This window comes from Bufo bufo, chromosome 1 (genome assembly GCF_905171765.1).
Source record: "Bufo bufo chromosome 1, aBufBuf1.1, whole genome shotgun sequence".
In the NCBI taxonomy this organism is placed as follows: Eukaryota; Metazoa; Chordata; class Amphibia; order Anura; family Bufonidae; genus Bufo; species Bufo bufo.
In genome coordinates, this window is record NC_053389.1 from 135,013,054 (window position 1) to 135,031,138 (window position 18,085).

Here is an 18,085-nt window from a genome sequence, read left to right on the forward strand (position 1 = left end):
CGGGACAAACATGTGGCACAGAGCCTGGGGGAAATTAGTGGCAACTCTAAGGCCATAGTCACCTGCTTGGTGGCTCTGGAGACCACACCAGCTTTGTTAAGCAGGATGACAGCTGCGGTGCAGGCCAACACCGCTGCAGTGCAGGAGGAGGCGAGAGTTACCCGCCGGCATCAGCGGGATACCACCACCCGCCAAATGCGGATGTTGGCCCAGACCAACACCATCCTTGCCCGCCTGGCCAACGCCATGGAGGGCATGCAGCCACCACCTGCAAGGAGTGTGGAAGTAGGGGTTGATGCTCCCCCCCCCCCTCCTCCCCCCACCCCTCCATCCCCACCCCATGCCTCCTCCGCACCACGGAGATTGAGGAGCCAGAGCCGGGGCACCCTTGGCCCAAAGAAAAAAACAAAAAAATAATTTTATGTCTACATTTTTTTGCTCAACACAATATGTTTTTTTTTTTATTTTTCTATATGCTCAGGGTATGAGATTTTTTTTTTTTTATATGCTCAGGATATGAGTTTTTATATTTATTTGTAGTCCCTACACACGGTGAGGAGTGTATACTACAGTGTGACTGGTGTGTGAATGGGGGGGGGGGGGGGGTGGCACTCCTGCTGGAAAAGGGGTGTCACCCTCTGCCATGTGAAAGGTGTATGAATGGACAGCAACATAATTGGAGCCTTGACGCGGCGTTGCTGCTCCCTAATACCATGGGGTATTGTTGGGTCTAATCCAATTGGGGGTGCATGTGTCGGGTGTGTGCTAGGGACTACAGTGGTGTACATACATGCATTATACTTGTGACAAGATCAGGGTGTGTTTAATGTGCAAAGAGACGTTCCACAAGACCATTCCGGATTGCTCTTCCCTCAGAAGATCCAGTAGTGTTTCTTGGGGGGGGGGGGGGGGTTGCGTGGTTCGGGGGTAAGGTCATTGCGTAGCTCAATGTGCATGCCCCTTCTTTGAGCTAAATTGTGGAGAATACTACATGCCCCTACGATTTGGCATACAAAGTTGGGTGAATACAATAGGGTCCCCCCTGATTTATCCAGACATCTGAATCGAGATTTAAGGATGCCAAATGTGCGCTCCACCACCGCACGGGTACGTGCATGGGCTTCGTTATATCTTTCCTCTCCTGGTGTTTGAGGGTTACGAAATGGGGTCATCATGTGAGGTCCCAGGGCATAGGCAGAGTCACCTGGAAGGGAAAAGACAGGAGGATGTTAGTCGTGCATGTGCCCCTTGTGATGTGTGCATCATGGGGGGGGGCAGTCATACCTGACACCCATGTCACTCACCAATCAGCCAGCTGTCTCCATACATGTTCTGGTCAAACTCGGTTGGGATGGGGCTGTGTCGGTAAATAAAACTGTCATGGCTTGACCCTGGGTGTTTGGCACGGACATGCCATATGAGGCCATGTGCATCCACAATCATCTGCACATTTATCGAATGCCAATGTTTCCTGTTGCAGTAGATATGCTCGAGGTGCCGGGGGGGGGGGGGGGGGGGGGGGGCGTAGTGCCACATGGGTACAATCTATTGCACCCACAGTGCGTGGAAATCTGGCTAATAAATAAAAATCACTGATTGCCTTCTGCCGCACGTCAGCCGTGGTTGGTTTGATAAATTGTGTGCCCATTCGTCTGAGTATTGCAGGGATCACTTGGTGCACACACCTGCTCATGCTGGATTGGGACATCCCCGCCACCACTCCACCTGTGCGCTGAAATGAGCCAGTTGCCAAAAAATGAAGGGTTGCCACTACCTTCACCAGTGGCTGCACTGCCTGTCCCCGATGGGTCGGGCTGCTGATGTCATCCTGCAGGATTGTTACCAACTCAAGGATGACTTCAGGGCTAAAGCGAAACATGCGATACACCTCAGTATCAGTCATCTGAAAAAGGTTGTAGCGCCCTCTGTAAATCCTCTCCCGTGCCCTCCTACGAGTCGGCTCAGTCAATAGAATATCAAGAACCATAGCTGCCCCTGGCATGTTGGTGCACAGATGTAAGGTCCCGAAAATGTGGGTGCTCTGCTTGTTCAGATCGTCTGTCTAGGTGCTGCTGAGGTTGCGCGCTCCTTCAGATGACATTTGGCCATCTTTTGCTAACTTGCCCCTGCTTTTAACAGGAGCAAGTTTGCCCAGGGAAAAAAGCTTGCACGCTTCCAGCGCAAGATGCGCATCACACGCGCATGTTTCTGAATCATCGGCAGTACCTAATTTGCATATTCGCTGAGGGAATTCCATGAAGGCGCAACTTACACCCCGCGCAAAATTGCACGCAAATTGCGCAGGAACAGCTAGGCTGCGTGCGCGGGAAAATGGCCGCATTTCAGGCTTAACTGGTTTACAGAATCAGCCGCAAATTTGCATAGGAGCAAATCAGTACTTGCGCGGCGCAAATCACACTTGTTCCCGCGCAAGTGCTTCTTGAATCTGGGCCAATGATTTCATTTTTGAAGCAAAAAAAATCATGTTTTAGTGTTTCCATAGTCTGAGAGACATAATTTTTTCAGTTTTTGGGCGATTACCTTGGGTAGGGCATGGTTTTTGCGGGATGAGATGACGGTTTTATTGGCACTATTTTGGGGTGCGTGTGACTTTTTGATCGCTTGCTATTACACTTTTTGTGATGTAAGGTGACAAAAAATTGTTTATTTAGCACAGTTTTTATTTTCAATTTTTTACTGTGTTCATCTGAGGGGTTAGGTCATGTGATATTTTTATAGAGCCGGCCGATACGGACGCGGCGATACCTAATATGTATACTTTTTTTTATTTATGTAAGTTTTACACAATGGCCCAGATTCAAGAAGCACTTGCGCGGGAACAAGTGTGATTTGCGCCGCGCAAGTACTGATTTGCTCCTATGCAAATTTGCGGCTGATTCTGTAAACCAGTTAAGCCTGAAATGCGGCCATTTTCCCGCGCACGCAGCCTAGCTGTTCCTGCGCAATTTTCGTGCAATTTTGCGCGGGGTGTAAGTTGCGCCTTCATGGAATTCCCTCAGCGAATATGCAAATTAGGTACTGCCGATGATTCAGAAACATGCGCGTGTGATGCGCATCTTGCGCTGGAAGCGTGCAAGCTTTTTTCCCTGGGCAAACTTGCTCCTGTTAAAAGCAGGGGCAAGTTAGCAAAAGATGGCCAAATGTCATCTGAAGGAGCGCGCAACCTCAGCAGCACCTAGACAGACGATCTGAACAAGCAGAGCACCCACATTTTCGGGACCTCACATCTGTGCACCAACATGCCAGGGGCAGCTATGGTTCTTGATATTCTATTGACTGAGCCGACTCGTAGGAGGGCACGGGAGAGGATTTACAGAGGGCGCTACAACCTTTTTCAGATGACTGATACTGAGGTGTATCGCATGTTTCGCTTTAGCCCTGAAGTCATCCTTGAGTTGGTAACAATCCTGCAGGATGACATCAGCAGCCCGACCCATCGGGGACAGGCAGTGCAGCCACTGGTGAAGGTAGTGGCAACCCTTCATTTTTTGGCAACTGGCTCATTTCAGCGCACAGGTGGAGTGGTGGCGGGGATGTCCCAATCCAGCATGAGCAGGTGTGTGCACCAAGTGATCCCTGCAATACTCAGACGAATGGGCACACAATTTATCAAACCAACCACGGCTGACGTGCGGCAGAAGGCAATCAGTGATTTTTATTTATTAGCCAGATTTCCACGCACTGTGGGTGCAATAGATTGTACCCATGTGGCACTACGCCCCCCCGGCACCTCGAGCATATCTACTGCAACAGGAAACATTGGCATTCGATAAATGTGCAGATGATTGTGGATGCACATGGCCTCATATGGCATGTCCGTGCCAAACACCCAGGGTCAAGCCATGACAGTTTTATTTACCGACACAGCCCCATCCCAACCGAGTTTGACCAGAACATGTATGGAGACAGCTGGCTGATTGGTGAGTGACATGGGTGTCAGGTATGACTGCCCCCCCCCCCCCATGATGCACACATCACAAGGGGCACATGCACGACTAACATCCTCCTGTCTTTTTCCTTCCAGGTGACTCTGCCTATGCCCTGGGACCTCACATGATGACCCCATTTCGTAACCCTCAAACACCAGGAGAGGAAAGATATAACGAAGCCCATGCACGTACCCGTGCGGTGGTGGAGCGCACATTTGGCATCCTTAAATCTCGATTCAGATGTCTGGATAAATCAAGGGGGACCCTATTGTATTCACCCAACTTTGTATGCCAAATCGTAGGGGCATGTAGTATTCTCCACAATTTAGCTCAAAGAAGGGGCATGCACATTGAGCTACGCAATGACCTTACCCCCGAACCACGCAACCCCCCCCCCAAGAAACACTACTGGATCTTCTGAGGGAAGAGCAATCCGGAATGGTCTTGTGGAACGTCTCTTTGCACATTAAACACACCCTGATCTTGTCACAAGTATAATGCATGTATGTACACCACTGTAGTCCCTAGCACACACCCGACACATGCACCCCCAATTGGATTAGACCCAACAATACCCCATGGTATTAGGGAGCAGCAACGCCGCGTCAAGGCTCCAATTATGTTGCTGTCCATTCATACACCTTTCACATGGCAGAGGGTGACACCCCTTTTCCAGCAGGAGTGCCCCCCCCCCCCCCCATTCACACACCAGTCACACTGTAGTATACACTCCTCACCGTGTGTAGGGACTACAAATAAATATAAAAACTCATATCCTGAGCATATAAAAAAAAAATAATCTCATACCCTGAGCATATAGAAAAATAAAAAAAAAATCATATTGTGTTGAGCAAAAAAATGTAGACATAAAATTATTTTTTTGTTTTTTTCTTTGGGCCAAGGGTGCCCCGGCTCTGGCTCCTCAATCTCCGTGGTGCGGAGGAGGCATGGGGTGGGGATGGAGGGGTGGGGGGAGGGGGGGGGGGAGGAGGGGGGGGAGGAGCATCAACCCCTACTTCCACACTCCTTGCAGGTGGTGGCTGCATGCCCTCCATGGCGTTGGCCAGGCGGGCAAGGATGGTGTTGGTCTGGGCCAACATCCGCATTTGGCGGGTGGTGGTATCCCGCTGATGCCGGCGGGTAACTCTCGCCTCCTCCTGCACTGCAGCGGTGTTGGCCTGCACCGCAGCTGTCATCCTGCTTAACAAAGCTGGTGTGGTCTCCAGAGCCACCAAGCAGGTGACTATGGCCTTAGAGTTGCCACTAATTTCCCCCAGGCTCTGTGCCACATGTTTTTCCCGGTCCTCATGCAGGGTGAGGGCATGCTGCATAGAGGTGGAGGTGGATGCCATGCTGTCCGCCAGACGACGCACCTCTCCCACCATGGCCCCTATATGGCGGGTCTGCAGGGCCTGCTCCTCCAGCAGACCGTCACGGAGGCTGGAGGATATATGCCTCGTTTTGGACAGAGCCTTCCTGGGAGGAGAGGCTTGGCCACGGACAGAGGGAGAAGGGGAGGGGTCCACAAGGGAGGGGCTTGCCCTGGAGGGGCTTGCCCTGGAGTGGGATGACGTGCTGGGCGGGGGGGGTGGTGGGTTGCACAGGGATGGTGGTATCCTCCTGGAGGGAGCCAGAGTCCTCCTGTATGAGGAAAAAGGAATCCTCCTCCAATACCACTTGCTCCTCCATACTTGGCCCCGGTATGATCTCCTCCTGGACCAGCATAGCCAGAATGTCCATGGGGCCTGACTGGACCCCTGGCTCTGGTCTGGATGGGCTGGGTCGAGCCGCAGCCGAAGACGGCCCAGCTTCTTCTTCCTCATCACCACCTGTGGATGACACCAAAACGACATATTTTGCTGGTGCAACACACTTCTCATATGTTCACTTGTACCCCCTCCCATGATGCACAGCAGATATGAAAGAAAAATAACTTACCAGTCCCCAAGTTCCCAACAGTGGAGTCGTACCCTTCAAGTCCCTCCACCTGCTCCTGCACGAACGTTTGTGCAATAAGCTGCTCCTCCTGATTGAGCCGGATCATACATCGCGGACCACCTCCCGTGCCACCGGTATGCTTCCTGATAAGAGCCAGTTTTTCACGGACCCTGCGCCTCATATCATTTAATTTCTTCTGGATGTCATCCCAGGTACGCACTTCATTACCCAGGGCATTGATGTCCAGGGCAATGGCTTCATATATAGCCCTCCTTTGGGCAATGGTGGTGTTTGCCCGCTGGGCACCATATAGGACTTCCTTATGCTGCTGGAGTGCAGCAATCAGGATGTCCATCTCTGCAGCCACAAAGTTGGGCTTCCTTTTTTTGGTCCCTTTGGGAGGTGCCATGTCTTGCAAAAGGGCTGAATTTCCTTGCTCAGGGGGGGTAGGAAAAAGCAGGATGAAATTCAGCAAAGAACCTGCGCAAGTCTGCTCCTATTTATTTGCTCAGTGCAAGCAGCTGAGCAGGATTTGCCCTGAAATTATGCTAGCAAACCTCTGCTGAGCCGAAAATTCCTCATTTACATAGGGGCACACCCACTTTGACTTGCACGGCCTTGCGCCCTCAGCTTTGCCTTAAACAGGAGCAAATTAAATGAACAAACGATTCCTGAATCAGGTGGCAATTTGGCAAAATTGCTCCAGCGCAGAGAAATTCAGCTGAGCGGCTCAGGTGTAAGTAATGGGCAAATCTACCTGAATCTGGGCCATTGTGTAGAACTTACATAAATTAAAAAAAAAGTATACATATTAGGTATCGCAGCATCCGTAATAACTTGCTCTATAAAAATATCACATGACCTAACCCCTCAGGGGAATACCGTAAAAAAATTAAAATAAAAACGGTGTAAAAAAGGCAATTTTTTGTCACCTTACATCACAAAAAGTGTAATAGCAAGCGATCAAAAAGTCACACGCACCCCAAAATAGTGCCAATAAAACTGTCATCTCATCCCGCAAAAATCATACCCTACCCAAGGTAATCGCCCAAAAACTGAAAAAATTATGGCTCTCAGACTATGGAGACACTAAAACATGATTTGTTTTGCTTTAAAAATGAAATCATTGTGTAAAACTTACATAAATAAAAAAAAAGTATACATTTTAGGTATCGCAGCGTCCGTAACTTGCTCTATAAAAATATCACATGACCTAACCCATCAGGTGAATACCGAAAAAAAATAAAAATAAAAACTGTGCAAAAAAGCCATTTTTTGTCACCTTACATCACAAAAAGTGTAATAGCAAGCGATCAAAAAGTCACACGCACCCCAAAATAGTGCCAATAAAACCGTCATCTCATCCTGCAAAAATAATACCCTACCCAATGTAATCACCCAAAAACTGAAAAAATTATGGCTCTCAGACTATGGAAACACTAAAACATGATTTTTTTTGCTTCAAAAATGAAATCATTGTGTAAAACTTACAGAAATAAAAAAAAGTATACATATTAGGTATCGCAGCATCCGTAATAACTTGCTCTATAAAAATATCACATGATCTAACCTGTCAGATGAATGTTGTAAATAACAAAAAATAAAAACTGTGCCAAGACAGCTATTTCTTGTTACCTTGCCTCACAAAAAGTGTAATATAGAGCAACCAAAAATCATATTTACCCTAAACTAGTACAAACAATACTGCCACCCTATCCTGTAGTTTCTAAAATGGGGTCACTTTTTTGGAGTTTCTACTCTAGGGGTTCATCAGGGGGGCTTCAAATGGGACATGGTGTCAAAAAAAAACTGTCCAGCAAAACCTGCCTTCCAAAAACCGTATGGCATTCCTTTCCTTCTGCGCCCTGCTTTGTGCCCGTACAGCGGTTTACGACCACATATGGGGTGTTTCTGCAAACTACAGAATCAGGGCTATAAATATTGAGTTTGGTTTGGCTGTTAACCCTTGCTTTGTAACTGGAAAAAAATTATTAAAATGGAAAATCTGCCAAAAAAGTGAAATTTTTAAATTGTATCTCTATTTTCCATTAATTCTTGTGGAACACCTAAAGGGTTAACGACGTTTGTAAAATCAGTTTTGAATACCTTGAGGGGTGTAGTTTATAGAATGGGGTCATTTTTGGGTGGTTTCTATTATGTAAGCCTCACAAAGTGACTTCAGACCTGAACTGGTCCCTAAAAATTGTTTTTTTTTAAATTTCTGAAAAATTTAAAGATTTGCTTGCTTTGTAACATCCCCAAAAAATAAAATATCATTCCCAAAATGATCCAAACATGAAGTAGACATATGGGGAATGTAAAGTAATAACTATTTTTGGAGGTATTACTATGTATTATAGAAGTAGAAAAATTGAAACTTGGAAATTTGCAATTTTTTACGATTTTTGGGGTAAATTTGGTATTTTTTTTATAAATAAAAATGCATTTTTTTTACTTAATTTTACCAGTGTCATGAAGTAAAATATGTGACAAAAAAACAATCTCAGAATGGCCTGGATAAGTCAAAGAATTTTAAAGTTATCACCACTTAAAGTGACACTGGTCAGATTTGCAAAAAATGGCCTGGTCCTTAAGGTGAAATATGGCCGTGTCCTTAAGGGGTTAAGGAAGCCTTGGGCTTGGTCCTGAAAAATAATGCCTTCAGATTTGGGAACAGGTGGTATAGGCAAAAGTTTGGTACAGCCATGGGCACACCAGTCGCATGTACTTTTGCAAATATTTTTTTGGGTAGGTTTGAGGACAAGTTAATCTACTCTACTGAAAATCCTTTTGTTTCCTATATTCGACTGTACTTGAGATTTGTGGACGATGTGTTTATCGTATGGTCCGGTTCTGAGCATCAGTTCATAGACTTCGTAGACTATTTAAATGCAGGGAACAAGATGAACATGAGATTTACTTATCAGATTGGAGGCTCTAGGTTGGAGTTTCTAGATGTATTGGTGATGGAGAGGGAGGGCGAGTTAGTGACGAAGGGCTATTGCAAGCCGACCGCCACCAACTCTCTACTCCATTACTCCAGTTACCATCCCCATAGTGTTAAAAGGTCAGTGCCATATGGCCAGTTTATTAGGCTGAGAAGGATCAATGGCACAGATGAAAGTTTTTTGAGACAGTCAGCTGAGTTGAAAAAATGCCTTTTAGCTAGAGGATACCCTTTGGACCTGATAGAGGAAGCAATGAATAAGGCCTTCTCTATGTATCAGAATACTTCAATATCAGATAACGCTGAGGTTCATAGAAAGGAGGCCAATCAGAAACGTCTTGTATTTTCCTTTAAATATAGCCTGATGGCAGATAGGATTAAACGTGTGATAAGGGATAACTGGAGTATACTGGAGGCAGATGATAATCTTAAGGGGATAAAAGGTACCAAACCATTAATAGCTTTCAGAAGAAGCCATACTCTGAGAGATAGGCTAGTGAGGAGTCGTTTCACTGAGAAAAAAATCTAATATGTGGTTAAGGATTTTGGCCCCAAAAGGCAACCGTAGATGTGGGCATTGCCTTTACTGTAAGTTTAACCCCCAATGGGATGTTTTAACCTTTGGAGGGTTACAGCATAGAGGTTTTTTTTTTTAATTATAAATATCTTTATTGATTTTCTTGAGCCAAAACAATGTAAAAAAGTATCTGGTCACAGAGAGTGTGGACATACAACAGGTACATCTATACAGTATATCCCTTGCTGCCGGGCTGCGTGCATAAACACATAGACATCAATGTCAAAAAACACTTCAGTTTAGTGCCGACTCTCTGTCACTCATGTCAGGGCAGAAACCGCCCCCCCCCCCCCAAAGACCTGCCCCAACCCACCGCCCCCCCAGAACGCCACCCCCGCCATCCCCCCCCCCAGCGTACCTGGCCTGGTACGGCCGCCACGAGGGGCGGCAGGCTGCTCACGCCCCTCTTCTGGGTATTCCCCAGACAGTTATAGCGCCAATTCCTATTTAATTTAAGCAGATTATGATAATAATTTATTATTTAAAAATTGTTGAGGGTTGGTTTATGTGGGAGCTTAGACTCTATAAGTGGTGGGTCATCAGTTCCAGTCCGGTAGTACATCTCATTTAGTCATTTCTCCGTACTATACACCTATTCCTGTTGTGTGTTTCACGCCGTGCCGTTTCATGCGCTCAAAGTCTGTTACTCTTGCCATTAAGTTTTGCCATTCATGTTTTGTTGGTGGTCTATCTTTCACCCAGTGTCTCAGAATTATTACCTTGGCCAATAGAAGTCCCTTCAGCCAGTAGACCTGCTCACTTTTGTTGTTTTGTTTTTATATTTGGGGGGGAAGGGTCCAAGCAACGCTACTTGAATGGTTAAAGGGGGGTTGTTCCCAGTTAATGCAACCAGCTCCTGAAATATACTATCCCAAAAGTTCTTAATAACTGGGCACTCCCACAACATATGAACATACCCTGCAGCTGCAAGGGAGCATTTCAAACAACTGAATTCTTGTCCCTTATTACTATATATTTTGGATAGGAGACTCGGGGTGACATATAGTCGGTGTATTATTTTGAATTGGGTCAAACGGTGATGTCGTGAAAGGGAAGCCTTCTTGATATTTTGATATATTTCCCGCCATTGTGAGGGGTTACATTCCCCTATATCCGCATTCCATTTATCTACACTTTTAAATTTAGTGACCGTGCTTAGTTCCTCAATAAGTCTCCTATAAAGTAGTGAAACCCTAACTTTTTTTCCCACTGTATTATAACAAAGTGATACGAATCTCTGAGTGCTTATTTCCAAGGACGTTTTTTTAAGCGTACATGTTAGTGCATGTTGTAGTTGGAAATATCTATAGTGTTGTAATGCAGTGATTGGTGTCTGCAAAAACAATTCCCCTGTCGGTTTAATTTTCCCTTTCGTGCATATGTGTGAGAATAGCGTAATGCCTCTCCGTGTCCAATAATCATTTTCATTAAGGGCCAAGAACTCTGTTAGCGCAGGGTTATCCCATAACGGGGTGAATTCCAGAACTTGAGGAGCCTGGGTAAATTCCTTAATTTTTTTCCAGGCCTTCTGCAGCGCTGAACCAATAGGACAAGAGTAGTCCACACGCTCCAGGAGTCCGGATTCCAGTATGCTGAATATATTATGTGTAGACTGTTGGCATTGTCCTATAATATGGGATATTAATGCGCCATCCCCCGTATTAATACACCACTGTAATTGTGAGCACAGATAATAACTTTAAAAATGAGGCAGGCCAAGGCCGCCATTACTTGCAGCCAGTCGTAAATATTGTAACTTAATGCGGACCCTTTTCCTGCCCCATATTAGGTCATTAATCAATCGGTCAATCAAATTAAAAACACTATCTTCGATCCAGGCAGGGCAAGAACTGACCGTGTACAATATCCAGGGCAGCAAGACCATTTTGATCAGCACAATTCTGTTGATCTGGGAGAGCGGGAGTTTCTGCCAAACCCTAATCTTCTCCCTTATTTTCCCAATTAGGGGAGTGATGTTTAATGTGTTATACTCCCTAATGGTGCTACCAATTTTTATCCCTAGATATTCTATGTGGTCCGTTGGCGCGATGATTCTGACCTTGAGGTCATTTAGGGGAGGCATCCGGTTGAGGGGGAAGAGGACAGACTTTGCCCAGTTTTTTCTCATATCCGGCAACGCTACCAAACTCCTCTATTATTCGCATAATACCAGGGACGCTTCTCCATCCATCATTCAGATAGAGCAAAACGTTTTCCGCGTACAGGCGGATCTTGTCCTCCGTCCCCCTACCACCGAATCCCACAATGCTCGGCTCGGCACGTATCCTACAAGCGAGAGGTTCCATAAAGACCGAAAAGAGGAGTGGAGAGAGCGGGCACCCCTGTCGTGTCCCCCGTTTTAGGGAAAAGGCAGGGGTAAACACCCCATTAATGTTAATTCTGGCCATTGGTCCACTATATAGCAATTTGACCCATTCGATAAATTTTTGACCTAGATTCATCCTATGCATGACCCGCCAGAGGAAGGACCACTCCACCCGGTCAAACGCCTTAGCGGCGTCTAAGGACAGGATGGAGCGGTCCTCTCCCCCCCCCAATCTGGATATTAAGAATGGTGCGGCGTATATTGGTCTGGATCTGTCGCCCAGGGATGAACCCTGTCTGGTCTATATGAACTAGGCCGGCTATTACTTTTTTTAACCTATTGGCTAGGACTTTTGCGATTATTTTATAATCTGCATTGAGCAGTGATATAGGACGGTAGGCTTCAACTTTATTTCCATTTTTCCCCTTCTTAAGGATCAGCGTAATAGTTGCCTCGGACAAGGACGGGGGCAACTTTCCACATTTACTGGATTCATTCAGGACCTGCAGCAACCCGGGCAGGAGGACCCCCGCATGACTCTTGTATATGCCATACGGGAGCCCATCCGGTCCGGACACCGAAGAGCCCCGGGCCTCCTGCGTAACCGCCTGTAATTCTCCCAAGGAGATGGGGGCACACAAGAGGGCCGAGTCCGGGTCCGACAGCACCGGGATCTTAACCTGTTTTAGAAATTCGTCTATCTTTGTCCCTGTGTCAACGAGCCCGGAGCAATAAAGATTGTTAAAATATTTTAAGAATTCTCCCTCCATCTCCACCCCTCTTTCCAGTCTACGACCATCACCTGCCAGAATTTGTCTAATCTTTTGGGGGGCCTTTTGATTCGTTATTATGGAGACCAATAGTTTACCCGGGGTGCCTCCCTCACAGAAATGTTTGTAGCCCCTAAAAAATAGTTGGTTCTGGGCTTTTTTCTCCATAAAAGTTATATAGTGGTCCTTGGCGGATTTTACCTTGGCACGTGTATTCGCGTCGTTATTAATTCGAATCCTACCTTCCAAATATGCAATATTTGCTTCCAGATTTTTTTGCTCTTTAAAAAATTCATTTTTTTCCTTTTTAATTCTGCTAAAGTATAACCCGCGAATAAAAGCCTTCATTGCGTCCCATACAAAGTGGATATGTGTTGTGCCAATATTTTCTTGCCAGAATTGTGTAAGTTCCTTATCAATCCCTACAGAATTATTTAATATGGTTAACCAGTGCTCGTTCAACCTGAACGAGCTGGTAATACCGGATTGTTGCCCAGTCTTCATCACCAGTAAGATCGGTGAGTGATCCGAGATACCATGGATCTCATACATCATTTTCACAATGGCGTCGAGCATCTCGCCACTGGCCAAGGCAATATCAATTCTGGACATAGCGCTATATGTTTTACTAAAGCAAGAGAAGATCTGTTTGTTAACATAAAGCCATCGCCAGACATCTGTTAATCCTATCTCCTCGCAGAGCCCTCGTAGTAGGGCGTGCTTTCCCTGCCCACTTATCCCCACCGTTGAAATTCTATCCAGCGCGGGGTCCAATACACAGTTAAAATCTCCGCACAATAATACCGGGGACCGGTCTCTATTATGCAGAAAAATTATCAACTGGTTTAGGACTGTCATTGCAAATGGTGGGGGGATATACAGAAAAGCTAAGACACACTTTCTACCATTCCATCGAGCATGGAGGAAGATATATCTCCTGTCTCTATCAATTGACTGGTCCAATAGGATAAAGTCAATACTTTGATGTACATATACACTAATCCCTCGAGAATATGTCGAGAAGCCGGAGTGGAACTGATGGCCCGCCCATCTCTTTATTAGATATGCTGGAATCTCTGGTGTAGCATGCGTTTCCAGTAGAGCAACTATTGCAGGGAGGTACCGAATAATCCGGTCAAAGACCACGACCCGTTTTGTTCTATCTCCCAGTCCACGCACGTTCCATATTACTACTTTATTATTCATCATGTTATGGAGCTATAAAGGAGTCGTCCGCCGCCGTTCCCAGGCCAGATCCCACCCCCTCCTCCACCCCATACCGCTCCCCATCACAACCACCCCCCACCCCTCTCCCCCACCCCCACGTAACCCCCTACTTGGTTCACTGATGCACCGCATCTTGTCAACCTCTTACATAACGCCCATCCGTCCATGGGCCGCCCCCCGCATCCCCCCTCCCCCTACATCGGACCATCCTCCCACCGGATCAATCAGCATCATAATATCTAATCCCTGACCGTATCTAACCATTCTAGGGCTTCTCTGGGTGAGTGGAAAAACATTACAGTGTCCCTATAGACCACTCTTAACTTAGCGGGATATAGCATGGAGTATTTAATGTTACCATCTCGTAGCCTTTTCTTGATGTCGACATATTCCCTACGCTTATTTTGAGTGTCCCTAGAGAAGTCAGGATATATTTGTATCCCATGCCCGTTAAGGGCAATCTCTTTTAGTTCCCTCTTACGCCGTAACACCCAGTCTCTATCACTCGAGGAAATTATTCTAATCAGGAGGGATCGAGGGGGGCCGCCCGGTGGGGGGTTTTTAGCGGGAATTCTGTGCGCTCTTTCCACACAAAGCGCGGGGGTATCCCCGCTAGTTCCCAACGTGTCGATCAACCACTTTTGCATAAACTCCACGGGGTTCCCCCCCTCCACACCCTCAGGGAAGCCCACCATTCTCAAGTTGTTACGACGTGTTCTATCCTCCATATCTGTTAGTCTCGCGTTAATCCGTTTGTTTTCTTTATCCAAATCATCTATTTTTGTGGTCATCTTTCGCTGTTCTATTTGAACCTCCGATAGACCAGTTTCTACATCCTTAATGTTGGCCCTAATTTTGTTCATGTCGTCTCTAATGAGGGTTAACTCCAGCTGTAGTGTCTTTACCGTGTTGGCGATATCTGAGACTGATTGATTGGTGGTCTGAACAAGCGTCAGTATGTCCGCCAGTTTGTTGTCTATAATATCAAGTCTACCCCTGTCAGGTCCCATGTGCTGTTCTATCTGCGCCGGCGGGTCCACCTGCATCTCCGCCGGCTCTGGCATTCTCTTTCCCCCTCTATGTTTGGGTGGGGGCGATTTCAAATATTTGTCTATTCTCGCCTGTGGACTATTTCCGTCGCCCGCCTTAGGGGACCCCACTCCCACAGATCTCCTATTGTATTTGGGAGGCATATTATCTCAGATCTGGCCTGCAGAGGCAGGCCGTATATAAACAGCAGGAAAAGACCAAAGGGAGAGAGGGTATCCCAAAAAGCGTCCGAGGTCTCAATATCACCCCCCAACACAAACAACCCAGCACCAGGGTCGACCACTGGCTATCCAACTAACTTTATAGACAATTGGGAGATAGAATAATATGTATACCCGGCGTGGGTTTTCCCAGATCGATCTAGAGGGGATATACCTGCACCAGCCTATACTAAGGACCCCCTTTCCCTCCTGATCGGACCAGATTCCAACGACCGCAAACACATACAAACGTTCAAAGTAACACCAAATATAAATGACACATGGAGTCAGTAAATATCAGGGCTCTGCCCAGTAAATGCAAGACGGAGCAAGTTATTAGCGGAGGTTGGGTATTTGCTCAGGGCAATGATGCGGTGGGGTCGGCAATCAAGTCGCAGCCCTCTTCGCCGCTCCCCCCATACCCCTCTACTGTGCCAATTTCCAGCCCCAGTTTGGGATTTTAGCAATTTGTACCCCCAATTGAGTCAGCAAGTTATGACCCCGATTTGAGATGTCAATATGGTTCACAATATAGTTCACAACACGGATTGTCGCACGAACTGTTCCGCCAGTTTTCTGCCCTTCTACCTAAAAGGGTAGGGCGTAAAAGTTAATCCAATTGTTGGACCCTCCGTTAGGTTGATGTGGGGGTTATAACGGGGTTATAACGGGCAATGATACCCTAAGACACCAAACACCGAACTCCAAACTCCAAGGCCCTGGGGGGAACAGTTAGTTATGCATCACAATGACGACTATATATGGACTTAGCCGTGCGGGGACAGTGGGGTTGGAAGAATGAGAAGGCCCCGTAGTACCCAGCACGCTCGTACCCCTGTGTCGGGGAGGCCGGGCCTCACTTTTCGGCCGTCAACTTCACTAGGGGTGATATAGGGCAATCCCATATGGCTTTTCCCACAAGGCACACCAGAGACGCAGTCCCAGCAGGTATGGTAACCTGCACCCACACCCGGTCGATCGGTCAACAGCCCTCTTTCCCTCAAGGTTAATATAGCAACGTTAGTTAATAAGGAGGGGTGACAGTGGGTAGGCTAAGACAGGAGCGGTCTCACCAAATTTTCAGCCAGCCGGCCGGGGAGAGATGTGTCGCCGCCAGTATACGTTCTCAGCATTCAGCGGTCAACATCATGCACGATCACAGCCTTCCGCGGTCTCATATATTACAGGATATAGCCGAACATCAGGCTCTTTCCGGGGGGGGGGGGGGGGGGGGCAGTTGGATGTGTGGTACGATTGCAGGATCAGGCAGATTGCAGATTCAGGCAAGTAGTGGTCCGAGTCAGCGCGGCACGGTGTTCTCACGTCAATCCATAGCAGGATCCATAGCAGGACATAGCCGGTGTGTGCCTTGATCTTTACTCGGTCCCCTCATCCTGCGCGCAGCCCGGTGTCATGACAGCTGCTAGCAACTCCAATCCGGCGCCAATGTGAGCTGCGCTGGAGGGAGCGAGGTGATGAGGGGCCGAGACGCCGAGGTGAGGCGGGTTGGGGGCGGTTCCCATACGGACGCGCGGTACACCCACGTAGCTACTCTGCTACGTCATACCGCTACGCCAAAAGGGGGTTACAGCATAGAGTTAATTCCTTAATTACATGTAAAAGTAAGTTTGTAGTTTATCTCATACAATGTAATTGTCGCCGCTTTTATATAGGGAAAACTATTAAGTGTCTGTGTGATAGGTTCAGGGTTGTAGAAAAAATTCACGGCACAAATTGAGTGTTTATTCAAGCCACCTTTCTTCCGGTCAGTATCACATTGGAGGCCGTGAACAAGGTCCAGGAGGGACCGAAACGTTGGCCATATAAAACTGAAAACCAATGGTGGCTTGAATAAACACAGGAAAAGGGTGCCCTAGACTTATAGAACATGAAAGGTCAGTGCATAATGGAGATAGTAAGGCAGTGAATTTTGCAGGTATTGAAATTGTCCAAAATCCCCCACAAGGAGGTGATAGACACCGCTAATTATTGAGAAAAGAAGCTGACTGGATCATACGCTCAGGAGCGATGGGCCAATTAGGCTTGAACGATAAAAATAACATGAGAGTGTTTCTGTAAACATTGTAATTGTTATGCTTTTGTTTTTTATTCATTTATTTTTTGTTATTTGTAATTTGCATTGAGTATGTATATCTGATCCATCTATGGTGGAATTTGTTAATCCCGCCTAAATGACTTGGCGCATAAAATGTGATGCATATGCGCCATCACGTTAGTGGCCTGAGGAAGCGCTGTGGCGCGAAACGGCCATCGCCACAAGTGTTTGTATGCAGCGTGTAGTCCGCCCTATGCCTCTCTTCTCCACACTAGTCTTCTCTTTTTAACATACTCTCCCCACGCTGGAGGAGCGACAAATACTTGTGTCGCTCCGCCAGCGTTGGGAGATTATGTCAGGCCTCTCTTCTCCACACTAGTCCTCTTGTCAACATACTCTGCCCATGCTGGAGGAGCGACAAAAAATTGTGTCTCCGAGATCCTCCCAATTCGGTACAATTCCCTCACCGATTTCGCGCCAGAGGAGCCGGGTCGCTTTGTGGTCTGTGTGGCGGCGGTCGGTGTGGTACCACAACGCTGGGCGCACCTCCAACATCTGGATGAGGAGGTCATTATCTATGAAAAAGCTGACCTCCTCCTCATACATTCTGGTGGAGACTCTGGAACCCTAAAAAAAATATATATACATTTTAAATACTGTTTGAAACTTTTTAAATTAAAAAGACTTTGATTGCAAATACTCACATAACCCCGACCACTGCGCGCTCCCCGACTTCCTGTAAAATAGAAAAAAATTATGATTTCTGAACATACAATAACATGTATTTTTTTGGGGGGAAAAAAGAAAAGTAAACACCTACCATTTGCTGTCCTCCACCCCCACTTTCCCCCTCTGCAATTTCTTTTTGGCCAGGATGCAACTCCTCCACAGACGATGACTGCGATAAAATATAAAAACATAATTAGCAAAATATTACAGTGGGGCTTGCTATAATCCAACTTGACATACCGTATCATGTCGGCGACGTCGACGAGGAGGAGTGCTCCCGGCCTCACTTGAAGAAGATATGTCTATTAAAAAAAA